Below are 17,584 nucleotides of genomic sequence, written 5' to 3' on the forward strand. Positions count from 1 at the left end.
CAATGTTCATCAACGGCATCTCATATTTATTAGTCTTGTACGTGCAATCCAATATAATAACTTGTGGAAGCATAGAGCCAATTGGACGCATTCCGGGTGGGCAAGGAAAAGGTATGTGACTTGACCGAACTCATCCAACTTCTTTTGGCAAGCCTAGTTATTCTTCACCCCTAACCACATTACTTGTTGCATCACCATTATACCTTGCAAATTGAGTCTTCTAATATTTTTTCTTGCGTTGTAGATAGTTTGCATAGTCGACTTATTATTTTTGTTGTCCGCCTTCAATTTGCTAAGAATCCTAGACGGTGGCAAACGTGCTCGTGTAATTTTATCCACTTCTAGCATCTCACCGGGTTTGAGTCGCGCTACTTTTGCATGTCCATGCAGGTCTTTGGGATGTGGGTGGTTATGACGACAATCCATATCTTTATTCATTATCCAATATTAATCTTCTTTGTTCAAGGACTTATTCTTGAGGTTGAAAATGATCTTGAAAGGGAAATTTTTTTCTTCGTCTTCGTCCTATTCTTTCTCCCAGTATTCCCAACGTATACAGTACCCTTTTTAACCTTGCTGGCGCCGGTTCCACTACGCTCACAAATCATTTCAAACCGATCCCAACGGCTTTGTTGTCCTTTAACTAGTACATAATTTATCTTCATCGCGTGTTCCTCAAGCCAATCCAGAACTTCGGGTTTAGTTTTCCATCTCTGTGTTCATTCCAAAACAATTAATTAGAAAGATTCATTCCAAAACTTTGGAATATTCCGGCAACATTCCGACAACATTAAGTTAAACAAAAGGTTCTTACATACCAAATCATTTTGGAAGTATCCTTGGTATCCTCGTGAATTATGTCTACTGGATCAGGTTGATCTTCCATGGGTACGATCTACAAAGAATATCACAAGGTTCAAATACTTGAAAAGAAAAATAATAGAAATATTTGGCTCATACGATAATCATAGTATGTGCTGAACCCTGAACATTTAAAGGTTTCGGCTTATACGATGTTCTCAATATGTGTCGAACCAATAAAAATATTTCAACCCAAAAATCAAAAATTTATGTTCGGCTCATACGATAATCATATTATATGCCGAACTATGAACATTTAGAGGTTTCGGCTTATACGATATTCTCAATATGTGCCGAACCAATAACAATATTTTAACTCAAAAAATAACAAATTGATGTTCGTCTCATACTATTTGCGAAATATAAGCCGAACCAGTAATTTTTTTTTTTCCGGGCTATTCAGGATGTTGTTCGGCTTACTATGAAACTTTCATATAAGCCGAACCGTTCATCAATTGGTAGATTCGGCTGATAGATGTGAGCCGAACCTCAACCTGTTTTTCCGAACCATGATTCAAAAAACCTAACTTTTCATAATTAAGAGCTATAGAAGTGAGATTAAGCATAGAATGGAAGTGTACCTGTGTATCAAAAGCATTGGGTTCCTCATCAATGTCTCCATCATCAGGATTTGGCTCATAAAAATCATCATCTTGAGTTTGAGCTTGAGTTTGAGTGGGTATAAAATCATTCTCATAATCTAAGAAATCAGCCATTTGGGAATCATTGGTGTAGTTGATGTGTATTTTCCTAGGTTTTTTAGATGAATTATGACCCTCCTCATCCTCCATTGAATCAACAATTAAAATTTTCTCACTTTCTCCTTCTCTTTCTCTCCTTCTCAATAAAAACTTTGATTTTCTTTCTCCAAAATTTTTCATCTAAACAACCTTTAAAATTCTGAAAATTATCTTAATCACTAAACAAAATATTTAATCACTAATCAATATTACTAACACTAATACGTAAAGGGCAGATTTTTCATTAAAAAATTTTTGGAGTGATTATCTGAATTTGCTATTTCACAACCTTTTTTGTCTTTATTCAGTATGCCTAGAAAGATTTTAGTATGCCCAAAATCATATAAACCTGTTTCAAACGCAGTAGTTTTATAGAGGGGTATATTTGTAAAAACTCTGATATTCAAGAACTACTGTGAGAGTCAGACTTTCATATGGAAAGAGAAAAATAAACGAAACCTTATCTCTTTATCTTAACTCGTTCTCTGGTTCGCTTAATTTTTTCCTTCATCATCACAATTTGTTGCTTGTGAATCAAAAATTTAGTATCAGGTTTTGCGTCATCTTCTTCTCTATCATAACAACATCATCTCTTGATGATTTGTTCTGAATCGATGAAAAAGAGGTGATGAAGATCATCAACAACAATTAAAAACGAAGATTCATCCACAAAAACTGAATCGAAAGGTAAGTATCCTCTTTATTTACCAAACGATTAACTTATTCATCTCCAAATTGAAATTTCATATGAAAAAATTCGATGTTAGTAAACCTAAAAGCTTGGATTTCATCTCAGTTCTCTTTTCCGATTCGTTATCAGTGTGTGCATTTGTTGATACTTTTAGTTTATTTGTTTGTTTTCTTAGTTTTGTTTTACTGATTGTGTATATTCTCTTTTTATTCAGGCACGAAAGAAGTACAAAGCTCCACCACCATCTTCAAATCCAGCTAAATCTAATGGTGGTAAAAAAAAATAAAGATCAATTCCTGATTAAATCTATATTGGGTTCTTATTTTATCTTGAATTTAGGTTTTTATATTTTTTATTGAGTTATTTATTTTTGTAATTTCTACAGAAGTGGAACAAAGGAAAGCAAAAGGAGAAGGTTCACAACATGATCATGTTTGATAAAGCTAGGAATTAATCTGTGATTTTCTTTTGTAAGATCATTACTTCAGCTTGTTTGATAAATATGGGTTTTCTTATGGCACTAGATCAGGATTCTGCTGCTGGAATTTTGTGTTTTTATAGCTTTGATTGAAATTTTTTTTCTTGTGTTGCGTTGGTTTCTTTTTGTGTTGCATGAATGATTGCAATCTTTAATTCACCGCCGATTGTTTCGCGGCTGACATATTCACCATTTTTTGGTTTGTTTTCTGATTGGTAGAAGTGGAGTTAGTTGAAGAACAAAGATCATGATGAAGATGGATGTCCCCTGTGAGTCTCGGGTCAAATATGTGCTTTTGACGCATTTCTTTCTTACAGTTTTGAAAATTTGTGTAATGGGATTGTTGATACAGGACATCAATTTGGCAAAGGATGCATTGTAATTAATGGGTCATATAGATTTGAGAAATGCTCATGCTTTTGGTCATTCCATGGGTAAGCAAAGCCTTTTCCATCGTATTTCAGTTTCCTATCTTGATTTGGAGGGTTTAATAATATGGATTGTTCTTAAATTTGGTTCATGTTGTATGTTTTCATTAGGGTCCATGACAGCATGCAAATTCGCTGCAATGGCACTACCTGAAAGGTTAGTGTACCTGATTATAATAAGGTTTTAATGTTCGCAAATAGTCCTTTAGATTGTGAAAAAAGTAGTCTCTGTAAAGAGATCCAGTAATATGATTCAACGCGTCAAAGACATCTACTTTAGTTTGGTTAATTGGAAATGTCACCCTGGGTGATTATTTATCATTAGCCATGTTGTAGTGTCAGAGGATACAGTTAATATTGAAATTATTTTGCTTCTGCAGATTGACAACAAATGCTACCGATTGCACTCTGTTATTTGAAATCAAAGACTCTAAAACAAAGTGAAGCCAATGGCTGGACACTCACTAAGGTGAGTGAATATGGTTCATTAAGTTCAGACTTTTAAAAAGATAAGTTTGTTGCAAAATTTCTAAAAAAGATTCTAACATGATTTATACTTCAAAACATAGGAATATTGTTATATGGGCCAAGCCATCAACTAACACACACCAAATTCAGTGATTAGCAACGGAAGGTGGCAGTTGCAAAGTGGGGTCGTAAGAGTTCTCTATGTTACGAAAGTTTTTGTTGCAATTTTTCGCAACGGACACATTACCGTTGCAAATTTTCGGTCGCAATAGTTTTGAACTGTTGCCACGTCAAAAAGCCGCAACTGTTTCAAACTGTTGTGAAATTAGATGGTCGCAACAGTTTCAAACAGTTGCGAAACAGGAGTTATGAAATCTGGCAACAGGTTACTGCAGTTGCGAAAGTTTTGCAACATCAAAAAATAGTGGTTTTGACTGGTCAAAACCATGTCAATATTACAGTTCCCTGTAACAAAACCAAGTTTCCCTGACTATCAAAACCAGCCAAATTAAGTTAAAATCAGGTTCTTAATCCTCCAAAATTATCAATAAAATATTTTCCCTTCAATTTAATCACCATAACATTCAATGACTAACTCCATATACACAAAAAGTAAGACACATCATAAAAATTCCAAGGCCATAAAAGTTTTATGTGTAGTATCAAAAAAAATGACAAGTATACTATTTGTTTTTCAGATACAATAAAATGAAGAACCTTGAACTTTGCCAAGGAGATTATGGTAACCATCAGTTAAAGCATTTATGCTTGAAGCCTTTTGCTCAGCTCCTCCAACATCTACACCTGAAAAATATAAAACTATGCCATCATGAAAAATGCATAAATCCTACTGCAATAAACTCAATGATTCACTCCTAGATAATAAGTGAATCATATTACCGTTATGTATGGGGATACTAGTTCTCAATGCAAATTTAATATGGGAAAAGCTTACATAGTTATGACTTACATTACCTATAATTCCAACACGTGCTAGAATAATCCCCACCCAGTCAATAGCATTCATGATCTCCCATAGATAAAAATGGGAAGAGATATAAAGTATGGAAAGTCCACACCCGGAAGCTGGTTGAATAACAGAAACCTGCAAAAAGTGCACAAAAGGGATGATCAGAATATATTACTCATCCAACTGAACAATAATGGCTCGGAAACCAATTGAATTCTAGTATGTGATACAACATTGTTTGAACTGAACTTACCGGATCTTGGGACAAATACCTTAACATCAACAAAGTGGTTAATCAACACATGATTTTGGTATAGATAGGATGGCCATATCTCACTAAAGCATATCTATAATAGCCAAAAAAGTGCAGAAGTTAGTATATTTCAACGGAAAACGGAGTTTAAAGAGACCAAGAGAGATAGATATTGCACCCTGGTTGAATTTTGTATGGACAATACAAAAGGATCAAGATCATCCTTAGACGAAACAGTAAGGCAAGGCACCTCAGAACCTGCTGTCTTCGCCATGACCAACAACATTCACTAACAATTCTGTTTCTCTTTTCCATGACTTCTCATCGGAACTGCAGGCAGAAGTTTTACCATTATCACTAACAAGTAGTCACCAGCAAAATCAAATATCATACTCAAGTTGTACAATTGACGTTATAATAGGATGTATCAAATGTCGTACTTATAAAATATATACTACATAAAAACATTCGACCTCTGCGCCAGTTGATAAAAAGAAAACTTACCCTTAATTGTCTCCAACTTGATAATATCAATCCATCTCAATTCCTGTTGGAACTTATATTCATACAGTGGTATGAAGATACCGATATAGAAGCATTGGAGGAGGTATAGGATGTGTACTTTCTGTTCTAAGAGGATCACCTGCAGGGTAATCAAACAAACCCAAAAAAGTTTAACCTAAAAAAGCCAAATTGAGGTCAAGAAACACAAAATCTCACAATTCCAAGAAACATGGCTGGATTCACCCTTTACTTCCAAGTACTCGCTACACCAAATTCCCGGATTAGTAATAAGAATTCGTAACAACTTTGGAGCCGTTACAAATTTACCGTTGCAAATGGCCGTTACAAAAAATTCGTAACAGGGCCAAGCCGTTACGAAATTTTTTATAGGCGTGCCACTCACACACTTGGGTCGTAACACTTGCAGTTTGTGCGTGTGCCATTTACATGCTTGCTATTCTTTTTCCACCCAAGAAGAGTAATGCCAAAGGATATTTTCTCCCCTGCATAAGGGTTTTATCCTCCAGCCTTGAATCGATTTTTCATTACTCATTTTCTTTTTCTCTTTCTGTTTTCTCCTCCGCCTCTCTTCCTTTCTTTTTCTTCGCCCAAGATACTTAGATTCATTATCATTTTTGGTTTCGATTTCAATTTCAGTTTCAATTTCACAGATCTGTTATTTATTTTCCCAATAGATACTCGTTTTGATTTTCATTCTCTAATTTTATCCTCTATCTGCTTTGTTTCTCAACTGAAAACCCTAGATTCTTTTTTTCATATGTTTCTCTGAATCAATTCAGAAACCCTATTAATATTACTAGATCTAGAAGAACAGTCATCGACAAAGCTGTGATTCAAAACAATGTTTGATACTGTTAAGGGTATGCCTCGTAAGTTCTACCATGGAGTACTATTGGGGTTGAAAGCAACAAACAGGTCTACTTCAATCTCCATCCTTTCACTTTTTTTTATCTTATATTTTGGATTCTGAATATTTCTTTATTGGGTTTATGGATTTTTTTTTAATTTTTTGTAGTTGAAATGGGTTTACAGTGTTTTCAATTTTTAGTAGTTAAGTTAGAATTGTATGATGTATTGTGGATTCTTAATGTTTTTAAATCATATTTGAGGTTCATAAATCAGGGGTAGAAACGCCTGCACAACAATTTGTTGCAGTTTTAAGACATGGGTTAGTAAGGAAAGAAAGTATATCGATTTTGAAGATTTGAACCTCAAATACCTGTAAAGTTGTAGAACGTGGTGAATTCTCTTTCTATGGTGCTGATTATATGAACTTTTTAAAAACTCGTACACGGACTATCTCTTTAGGGTTCACATATGATTGAAGGGAGGATTGAGCTTGGAATGTTAGTGCTAGACCTTCTCTAAGTGATTGAGGGAAGGTACTCAACTTTAGATCTGTTATCCCTACATGAAAGTAAAAGTTTTAAAAGCTTTTAGAAAGCTAGAAAGTTCTTATATAGTTCATTTTATGTATCCCGTGCAATTAAGAGTACCATCTTGGGTATATGCATTAACCCCTTTAAGATTTAATGTTGTTGCTCACCAGACTACTAACAATGTATTTGATCCATGCTTTCTATCTAATGAGGGGAAACCAAATTTAATGTTGATCCATGCTTTCTATATAACAACAGATTTAATGTTGTTGCTCACCAGACTACTGCTGGAAGCTTTAAAAAAAGCCGAGAAAGCCTACAATTCAGTTAAGGGTTGTATCGTATACAGTGATTTTGAATATCTGTTGTGCTGAATGTTTATGAGGGGAAACCAAATAATGACTCACAACTGACTTTGCTTATATTATTGTTTTCTCAGTTTTGGTTTGCTGAAGTTACACACTCCATCAGCAAAAACGAAGGTGAATTAGGAAAATGCAAACCTCGTTTTGCAAGATGGAAGACTAGGAAGCTGGCTGAAAAGATCATGAACGACGACATGACCTCTCTGAAATAAGATGTAAGTAAATGTTACATCATGGACTGAAGTTGCTTACTTAGAGACTGAAGTTTTGATGCTAGCTAATGATGTGAGAGAGACAATGCACATGGTTCTCTTTTTTTAATGCAACAAATTTCAGGAATATGATTATTTGAGTTTCAACAAGTTCACATGTTACTTATCCAACTGCTACTGCTTTTTGATAAATTCGGTTTTCAATGTTTGACACTTGATTCAATGACTATACGTAGATTAAGAATGCTGGAGTTCTGTCATGGTTCAATTTTGGCTAGTCAGGTGCTGGATTAGTTGTCTTGTTGGTAAGAATTTTCTTGTTGAGAATTTCGTGGGATCACAATTCGTGGTGACAATTGTTGACAGTACATATGTTATTAATTATGTGTACTTGTACATATTAGACAACTTGGCGTTAGCATTCACTCAAGTATTTATAGTCACACGATATGCGTAAGTAGTTCCAGAGTTATCCTCATGGATTGTTGTTAGTTGTAACAGAGATATCCTCATGGATTTTTCTTATATTTACATGTAGCACAATGATCCATTCACTCTTCTCTTCCGCAAAACCTTCCTCCATGTTTAGATTAGGAATAATCAAGAAACATTAACAATAGTTACATGGCAGTTTTGGAATGCCATACCCGAATTACTAGGTGCTAGTGGTAGGCGCATAGCAGATGCAGTCAATACGTTTACTGTAAACATAAAACTAAGCAGGTTTGCTAAGTGTTAACTTTGTTCTGGTAATTTTTGGCTTGCATAATTCTGTGTATGTTGAAAGATGAGAGATTTCCGCAGATACCTTATTTCAAAGCATAGTGGTAACCTGGCAGTGTATAATGATCGTTGTTTGATTTTAAAGTTTTTTTGTTCCATTTACAGCTTACTGGATCATTCATTGATCCTTTGGATGAAGATGTACAGAGCCTGATGACACCAATTGAAATACGTCAAGCAACTTAAGATAGGATACTGGAGACGAGGGTCAGGGATGGAGATAGAGATGAAGATTTGGACTTGTCTCCGGATAGCGATTTGGATGGAGAGAGTGATGAAGATTGGGAGTTTTCTCCAGACATAGATTCAAATGGAGAGAGTGATGAAGATTGGGAGTTGTCTCCAGACAGAAATGCTTCTCGCCGTTTAGAGGATATGGTAACATATACATCAGATATCTTCCTTGGGAATTTTTATCTGATATATCGCTAGTACTTTACACACTATAGATAATTTGTAGTCGTTTCTCCTTTCTCTCGCATTTTCTCGCCCTCTTTATTTTCTTGTGTTTATACCCTTCATAGTTTTTAGACATCTGATTGTATTTCCACAAATTACAGGCTCATGTCTATCTGTCCAAAAAGAGAAAGATAAGTAGGAAAGAATCACACCCTCCCGATGGAAAAGGAATTTGTAATGCTGAACCTAAAAATCTTCCTTTGTCAGAACCTACTATGCCTGCCATCCCCATCCTCCAGACCCAGGAATCCGGGGAAAAAGAGAATGAGACTGGCGTTCTCCACACCACTGTGAATGACTTGCATGGCATTGTACACATAGAGAGTTTTTTGTCTTGTTCGGAAGCACACACTACTGGAGTTGAATCGCTTGAAGTGGGTGAGCTTGTTGAGGAACCTGTGGACGATACAATGAACATATCCTCTTCTAAATTCCAATCTCCTGATTCCACCTTATTATTAACTTTGACTTTTGTAGACGTGACTCCTTCCCCTGCAGGGTCTACAAGCACTTACGCTCAAGGGAGAGTGGAAGAATTTGAATTTGTGAACTACTTAAAGATTTCAGAAGAGTATGAAACTTTGTATAAGAAGATCTATGGTAAGTATGGGCATATGGCGTCTAGAAAAGTCATCAAGTTCAATTATGCTATGTTACTCACATGTGTTACCGGTTTATTAAAGATCATCTCGGATATGGAAAATGTGCCAGGTGTAGAACTGAGTGAAGATTTGCTGCAGAGATGGGAAGGATTCATCAAAGATGCCAGTTGGAGAACCAAGTGTTCTACCACACATACCAGGTAGGTTTGCTGCAGAACCAAGTGTTCATGATCTTTGTACTACAAAGAACTTGTATTCCCTTATGACATAGGAATGAACTTGATATAAGTGAGAATCAACTGAACTTAGAAAGTTTCTACATATTCCCTTAGAATTTTTTTGGTTCTACAAGAATTTGTTTTCCTTTTTCGTAAGTATTGAATGAGTATTGATATGAATGTTTATGTGAATTGATTGAAGATGTTATTGTTGAATGTGGATGATGAACGCGTGTATGCAGGATATTTTGGAATTCAGGCAAAAAGTGAACTGCCGGTCATATTCACTTGACCAAAATTGGTCAGTATTGACTAATTTTGACCGGGTCAATGTTGACTGGCAGTAATTTTTTTTACTGTTATGAAAAATTCGTAGCGGCCATAAGCTGTTTCAACTTGCCACGTAGTAACGGGCTCGAGCACGTTACTAATGTGCCACGTAGTAACGGCTGGAGGATGTTACGACCATGCTGTTACAAAAAAATCGTAACGGCCCACAGCTGTTACCACGTGTTATTTCGTAACGGCCCTTAGATGTTACCGACACCGTTACAACCATGCAGCCGTTACGAAAAAATGTAACACCCACTTTTGAAACAGGAAAGAGCCGTTACAACCCGTTTTAGTAACGGCTCAATTCTGTTACTAATCCCAGAATTTGGTGTAGTGACTGCGAATCACCAACATTTTCATCCACGACTACTATGAAACCTTCTCAAATCCCAAAGTCAAATTTCACAAGATTAAATGTCATACTGGGTAATGCAAAATACCTTCCACATAACTAGATTAACCGGGTGTACATAACTCCCAACTCCTTTCCTTTCTCAATCTATCCACAAACCCTTATTCTGCAGCCTACACAAGAACAAGTCACAGAACGCTAGATCTCAAGATACAATAAAAGAGCTAACACAAGAATGTATACAATGTTAACAACCCTAACTAATGCCAAGCACAATAACTAAGAAGGCCAGTTGCATATGAAGCAACATAAGAAACATATTGCTACCTTAAGCCATATGAAGTAGGATCCTTTATGACAATGGTTGTTCTAACTCTATCTCCTCATCAAGACTGTTTGTATTTCTTTAATCTTTTCGCAGCATGGTTAAAATCAGCTATAACTTGAAATTGGGAGATTGTATTACTCAAACTACAGAGATAAACATGTCAGCATATATAAAAACTGAACAAAACAAATCATAAGTAAATGGACAATCCAGCTGCAATACCTATCTATTTCCTCAATTTTCTATTTCCTCCACCTAGCTGCAATTCAGAAGTGGAATCAAGAACCTGAGCTTCCCTACAACTGAACAATCATTTAGAATTTAGAAGAATAAAAACAATGGAGCACCACAAAAAGTCACATTTGTGTTTAATAGATTTCCCAATTTAGGAACATGCTGAAATAATATGAGATTCATATGTGAAACTATATCCTGAGTGTTCAAGGTTTACAAGATTTAGGTTACTTACAAAACATCAGCAAGAAACTTTACCTTTGGTTATCATGTTATCAAATAAGACATTTACACTATCCTGAAGTTCCTTCCTACATCATTTGTATGTCCACTGCCACCTAGTATCACTTTCTATTACCAGATACACGCTCTACCAACAGAAAAAATTCTCTCTCCGACCTTTACCACCATCACCAGATACCTCGTATATCACCTGATCGCGTCTATACCAACAGTCCGCACACAATCTTATACCATCTCCTCACACAGCACACCATCAGTTTTCTCCCACTTGCACCCTACAAAACAACACTATCAAGAGTTGTTATCAATTATCTAAACCAAGGAACATAAAACACGATTGTAAACCCATAATTGAAGTAGTGGTGGACCTGAACTGTCTGAGATAGATGGTTGTGAAGATGGGGATGTATGAGAACAAGCTGGTGGTAGCGAATAGTGGATAGTATACTGATTTAGTTAATGGAAAATATGGTGCAGCTCATGCATCTGCGGAGACTTTCTGAAGCAGGCAAGGGGTACAATCGATTGTATATTTCTATTGCCTTAGTCTCATCCCTTTTATAGCTCCAATTATTATTATAAACCCCTGCAATTTCGAATTAGATACGAACCCAACAATTTCATTCATTCAAGAACTCTAAATTATCTGAATTCGATGCATAACCATCAAATTATATAAAAACCCTAAATTGACATAAACCTAATTTCCCTGTTTTACAAAAACTTCAATTCAAGGAAGAGGTTTTTAAAGAAGAAAAAAAATGTGAAAAAGGATATGAAAGTATTGACAGGATTAAATTTGTAATGAACAGTAGAAGCATGACAAGCTAAATGATAGATCTGATCAACTTCCAACAACAATGGTTCAACAACATCATGTCTAATCATTTCAAATTTAGGATTACAATGATGCAGAGAATTTTCTTTCCTCCTTGCAAAGAAATTATCAACACCAATAACATTATCAATTGCTTATATGTTCACAAATCACAAGTTATAACTCAAAATATTCACATAATACTAACCACCACAAGTGATTGCAAATCATCGATCGAAGCTTTAGGGCTACCATACATCAATAAGATTACTCCCTTTCATAAATATCACCAGCGACAACCCAAAATCAGAAACACAATAACAATAGAAAATATTATTATCCAAGTCAAATCTACCTATTCATCAGAAACATCAGATATGTTTTAAGTAAATCTAGGGTTAGGTTTTGGTTTTCAATTTTATCGATAGCCAAAGATGCAGCAAATGTAGATGAAGAACCTAGTTTTTCATTTGAACGATTTGAAGACATTGATCCAATGATTTTATTTTTCGAGAGAGCAAGAAAATGAATTAAAAAGAGAACGAGAGAGGAAGAGAAGAGAATGAGACGTAGAGGTAGACGTAGAGAAGATAAGATAAGAGAATGAGAGGTGTTTCTCGATAAAGATAAAGACTGAGTCAGCTTTGAAGCTGATTCCGAGCATCTAAATGAGCTGAAAACGAGTCAGCTTCAAAGTGTCGGTATCCACACACACAAATCGCACGCGTACAACGCAATTATTTTGCAAATCGCAACAAAAACAAACAGTTGCAAGTTTTGCAACTATTTTCCGCGTTGCGAAGTTTTTGCAACTGAAATTTTGCAACAGTGGCAAAGCTGTTGCGAAATCTAGTTACTAATCCATGAATTTGGTGTAGTGTAATAGTTGTTAATATAAGAGATCCCTAGATTTCACCCCACCCCAGCCCCCTTTTGTGCAGCTCTTATGATGATTCTGGACAAATCTTGGAATGGTTGACGCGTTTAATTTTCTTCTCATGCCTGGTAAAATAATTTGTCGTTTAGACCTGTTATTCACTAGTTCGGTTTGTCATTTTGTCGTTTCCACTAGTTCGGAAATGTTTTAGTTGCCTGGAATTAATGTGGTCATGTGTACCAAGCTAATTTTAGGTGGCTACTGCTCATGGGTGCTATTCATTTTCTTAACTTATTTTCCATCTAAAGGTACGCCTTGCGAAAACTTGGGAACTGCTCATGGTTATAAGCAATAACATTTGCCAATAACACTTGTATAGGTAGTATAAGATTTTACAATATGAACTGAGATTTTGATTGAGGTGTAAGACTTTCAATTGATAAATTTGGAATATTTTCGATAACATTTATGGATTTGTGAAATGCATATTTGGTAGAATGTCAACGAACATTTATAATTACTACACGGACAGTCTTTTTGGAGGCTAGTTTCGACGCGTATAGGTGGGGTTTTAGCTAATAGTTTCTTCTCCATAAATGTCTGTTATAGTTTCCTTAAGGGTTTGTTAAAATGGCATGTTGTTTGGACTTGTACTTTCAAAGATAGAGCTTGGAACGTACAGGCAGTCAAGTCAATTTTCTGAATTCAGCACCTGTTCCTATTTTTCCATCTGATTTTGTGCCATTTAGACTCCGAATTTGATAAGAGTTTCTTCTAAGAATCTGTAGAGGGTTGTTTGTTCATTCTAAAATGATATAATATGTTTAATTTGCAGACTTGTAGAATGGATTTTCACTTCCTTATTGTTTCGTAGTAGTATTAATATTGGGAACTACATTTTAAAAGATCTCGTTCAATATATATACATCTAGAGAAGATGCCATGAACTGTGTGGTAAGTGCACTAGTTTATGTGGTACTCCATCTCTGTTTTGGGAACTAAAACTATATGATATGCATTTGGTTTGCTTACTAATTAAATGGAAAGGAAAACTATAAATGTGAATTATGGATTTAGTATACTTAGTAGCTAGCATTTTGAATTGTCAGTGAACTACTTATCGTTTTGTCGATACTTTATAAAGGCGTCTTTAGTAATGTGGGTGTTTGAATTTGGATTACAGATACAGACGCCTTGCAGTCCTAAACAAAATGATGATCGACCTGCTGCTAGTATAATTTTGGTTTCGGATTTTGAATTGTACATGTGGTTCTTGTAATAATCGTCGTTGTGCTGATAACCTTCCTAATAATTTCAGGTGGTGGAAATTCCAAGCGGGAGTAGGTGGAGTTAACGTTTGATCATATATATGGGAATGGATGCAGCTATGGACCTCCCTACGGGTGTCAACTGGCAAGTCTGCTCGGTAAGGATCTCAATTGGTGAAGTTTGTTGATTTTCTCCAAAGACTTCTACGAATTTACTGTGTATGCTTTTGATCATGAGTTCAGGATATCAATTTCTACATGAGATTTGGAAGGGATATTTTACATATGAAAATTAGTTGCAATCATATGTTTTCTTCAAATTTCAATTTGAGTGGATACTTGTATATGTTTAGGTGGTTCTTGTGTTGAGCAGATTCCTTTTCTCATTTCCTCTTTTTTGATGTTGATTGATGTAGTCTTGGTATGTTTTTGTTTACAGCTTAGGGCTAGAGCAATGGACCTGATTTGAGCTAGGTTGTCAGAAAATGAAGGCATGGATGGTGAAACATTATGGTTTGTTAAGCTTGTAATAGGATACTGGTCAAGGTTTTTCAACTTAGTCTCCAACTTTTTCAGACTTGGAACTTGCGGTATTCGAAAATTGAAATTCTAAATTGAATACACTTTTTAATACAAATTGAGTTCTAAGGTCATTACCAATTTAATTTTGTTAGATCCAGTTTTGAAATCAGTATTCATCTTCTGGTAATTCAGTTGAGTCTGCTTTGGATTCAGCTGAATCAATGTCAATTTTGTTAAAAATAAAATATCACCAGTAAAACCACTGTGTCTATTAGTATGTTTCAGCATACTGTTGAAGAAAGTGGTTTTTTTAAAGAATTCAACATTTGCCAGAAACAATGGTTTTGGGAAAAACCACTTCTAGATTCCAACTGATGGACACAATGATTTTTAGTGATATTACTTCTTTTCCTGCCAGTGGTTTAATTTCCATTTTCCACTAGTGGGATGTTTCAGCCCTGATTATTTAGCCTGTGGATATTTCCGCCCCACTGCGGGGTCTTAGCCAATTGTACCAACTCTTGGGCTTGGTCTTCTGTATCCTTTTGCTTAACAAATTTCATAACCCTAGTGGAAGTTTCCGGAATATTCCAGAAGACATGCAGGGCATCTTAATGCAATTTATGCTAGGGAGTCATACAGGAAAAATTATTACAGGGAGGCATGTAGAGAAAATTAATACAGGGAGGCATGCAGGGAAATTAATACAATTTAATTTATGTCTATCTCAAAATTAGGGTAAGATCCTAATTCGCAACATATAAATACAATTGTTCACAGCCCTAAAATGGAAGCAAAATTGTTAAAAAAAAACAAATTAGAATCAGCGGTCGAAGTGGCTGTATATCATTTATTATCTTCCTTCATTTAATTGACCTCGAGGAAGACGTATATTAGAATCAGTGTAGATACTCTTCTCATAGAACTCTGTCTAGATGCTCTCCGGACAGAATTCATATACATTCGAAATAGTACAACTACTCTCCTCATAGAATTGATACATATTGGAATTTGTAGTGATTTTTTTTAGTTGCATCATGGTCAAAATTTTACTGCCAAACATTTAATTCAAGGAAATATATAGTTCCCATATATCCTATATATATATAGTGGTGTCGTCGTGGTCGTGGTCGTGGAGGACATATATATATATAGTGTTATATATGTTGCAATCAGTGTAACAAATCTCCATGGAAAATGCATGCATGTTGGAATTTGAATAATTTTCCTCGATTTCTTGGGAATTTTTAAATTAATCTCGGTAATCATGATACTTTTTAAAGTTATGTTTCGGAATCGGGTCTTTGCTTCTTTTTTTTTTCTTAAATTTTGGTTAAAGCTAGTCCCGGGTTTCACTAGAAAAACAAAATTGTTAAAAAATAAATAAATTGAAATAAATAAATTAAGATCCGTACTTGATGGAAGTTAAAAATACAAGTAAATAGAAATAGTAGAATATAATTTGAAATTTGAATGCACTTCAGTTAGTGGTACATCAAATGACTTTACCAACGATAGTGACACCGGCATTCAATTGCGGTAATTAAATCGTTTGATTAAATTTTATAGTTCCATTGCAAGGTTCGTCGTGTGTAACATATTATTGTTCCCGAGCTTTTATTCTCCTGATTCATAACCCTCGAAAGACTACAACAGAATACACGATAGAATACACGATAATAATGGATATTGAAAGCTCTTATAACCACGACGTTCCAAAGGTTGAATCTTTGATGTAGTATCTAATGGAAAGAATTACACAATGCTTTGATAAATTAATAATTATTATTTTATTAATTATTTAATATCGCGATGAATTAATAAATTTTACTGATCCCAACGCTATTATTTTATAAGATTTATACTATATTTGGAAAAATATTATGTTTTTTTAAGAAAATATCATTATCCTTATATTCTGCAGTGGAACTACAAGTTTTTCCTAAGTGCTAATAACAATTAATGTTTTGTTGTAATAACCTAAACATGTGTAGAATACCCTAAACCATCATCTAAACAAAGACCAAAAGAGTATGAAATAAACTTCTAATTAGCAAATATTTATTTCTAGTAGTTAGGTCGTACGAATTAGAAAGATGAGATATAAAATTCGAAGGTATTAAAGAAAGTTTTAAACATTTTCGGATTCACCTCCATGTCTATATTCTAAGGGTTAAATCTTATACTTTGGAAATTGTCTATGTAGCTATAGGGTCCTATATTTATTACACGTGCAAACTCTCTGAATTAAAAGTCTTAATAAGATTTCTACTTTCCTTGTACCTTTTACACCAGAAATGCTTTGGCATTTACTTTCCTTGTACCTTTTGAAATCTCCGTGTCTTCATTACCGCAATCAGTTGATTTATTTAACATTACATAGTTATTTTACTCTCTTTTTATCTTTTTCCTATTATTGTGTACGTTGCAAACCGAGAAGAAAGTTTTTCTAACGGAGTTGCCTACAAAAAGAGCAAGTTAGTTGAGGTGGAATTTTCTTTCCATGCACAGTGCTCCATCGAGCCGAAAATCCTAGCTTTGTCACCCGAAAGCAAGTTAGTTAGAGAATATTTTTTAGTACCTAATCAAGTCATTGATAGCATTCATACCCATCTCTCTAAATCTAGTGGTGCAGTGCATTGGTCTTCATCCGGGTACCCAAAATTGGTCCGTCATAAGTCGAGTCTGCAACTAAGGGATCATATAAAGCATTTTCGGACCGCATATTGTCCTTCACATACAGTCTCTTTGGCAGCTAAAGGAAAAGAATAGTCGGAGTTAGAACACAGTTAGAGCTAAGACATCTGCCGAGCCTTTCTCCCTTGAGTCTGAAATCCTGCAGGTGGACTGTTGTTGTCATCATCACTCTTCCCTCTGTTCTTTAGGAAAGGTTTCACTTTCGATTTTATCTTTTTTTACAAATAGTATCAATAGTAATACTTTTCTGAATACCATCTTTTTAATCTTTTATTATTCGTAAATTGATTCTTTTTTTTTTCTATCCATCGAGGAACGATGATGGAAATTATTTGCAAAAAAATCAAAAGAAAAAAGAAAAAACTCCCTCTGCTTTCTTAAAAATTGTTCACTTAGTGAAATTGTCACTTTTTGAAGTACGAACCTGGTCTCCCTCGGTCCATGTTATGTAGAGGGAGTTTAGTTACTGGTTATCAATTTA

The 17,584-nt window shown here is 35.0% G+C and overlaps 1 long non-coding RNA gene across 1 annotated transcript; it reads left to right on the top strand.

Moving 5' to 3' along the window:
- The first annotated feature begins 2,504 nt into the window (after nucleotides 1-2,504).
- On the top strand, nucleotides 2,505-3,192 carry LOC113326707. Its single transcript, XR_003348491.1, has 3 exons — nucleotides 2,505-2,564; nucleotides 2,678-2,707; nucleotides 2,990-3,192. It is a non-coding gene; the product is annotated as an uncharacterized LOC113326707 (long non-coding RNA).
- Nucleotides 3,193-17,584: the final 14,392 nt, after the last annotated feature.

This window comes from Papaver somniferum, unplaced genomic scaffold, assembly GCF_003573695.1.
Source record: "Papaver somniferum cultivar HN1 unplaced genomic scaffold, ASM357369v1 unplaced-scaffold_10, whole genome shotgun sequence".
Classification (NCBI taxonomy): Eukaryota; Viridiplantae; Streptophyta; class Magnoliopsida; order Ranunculales; family Papaveraceae; genus Papaver; species Papaver somniferum.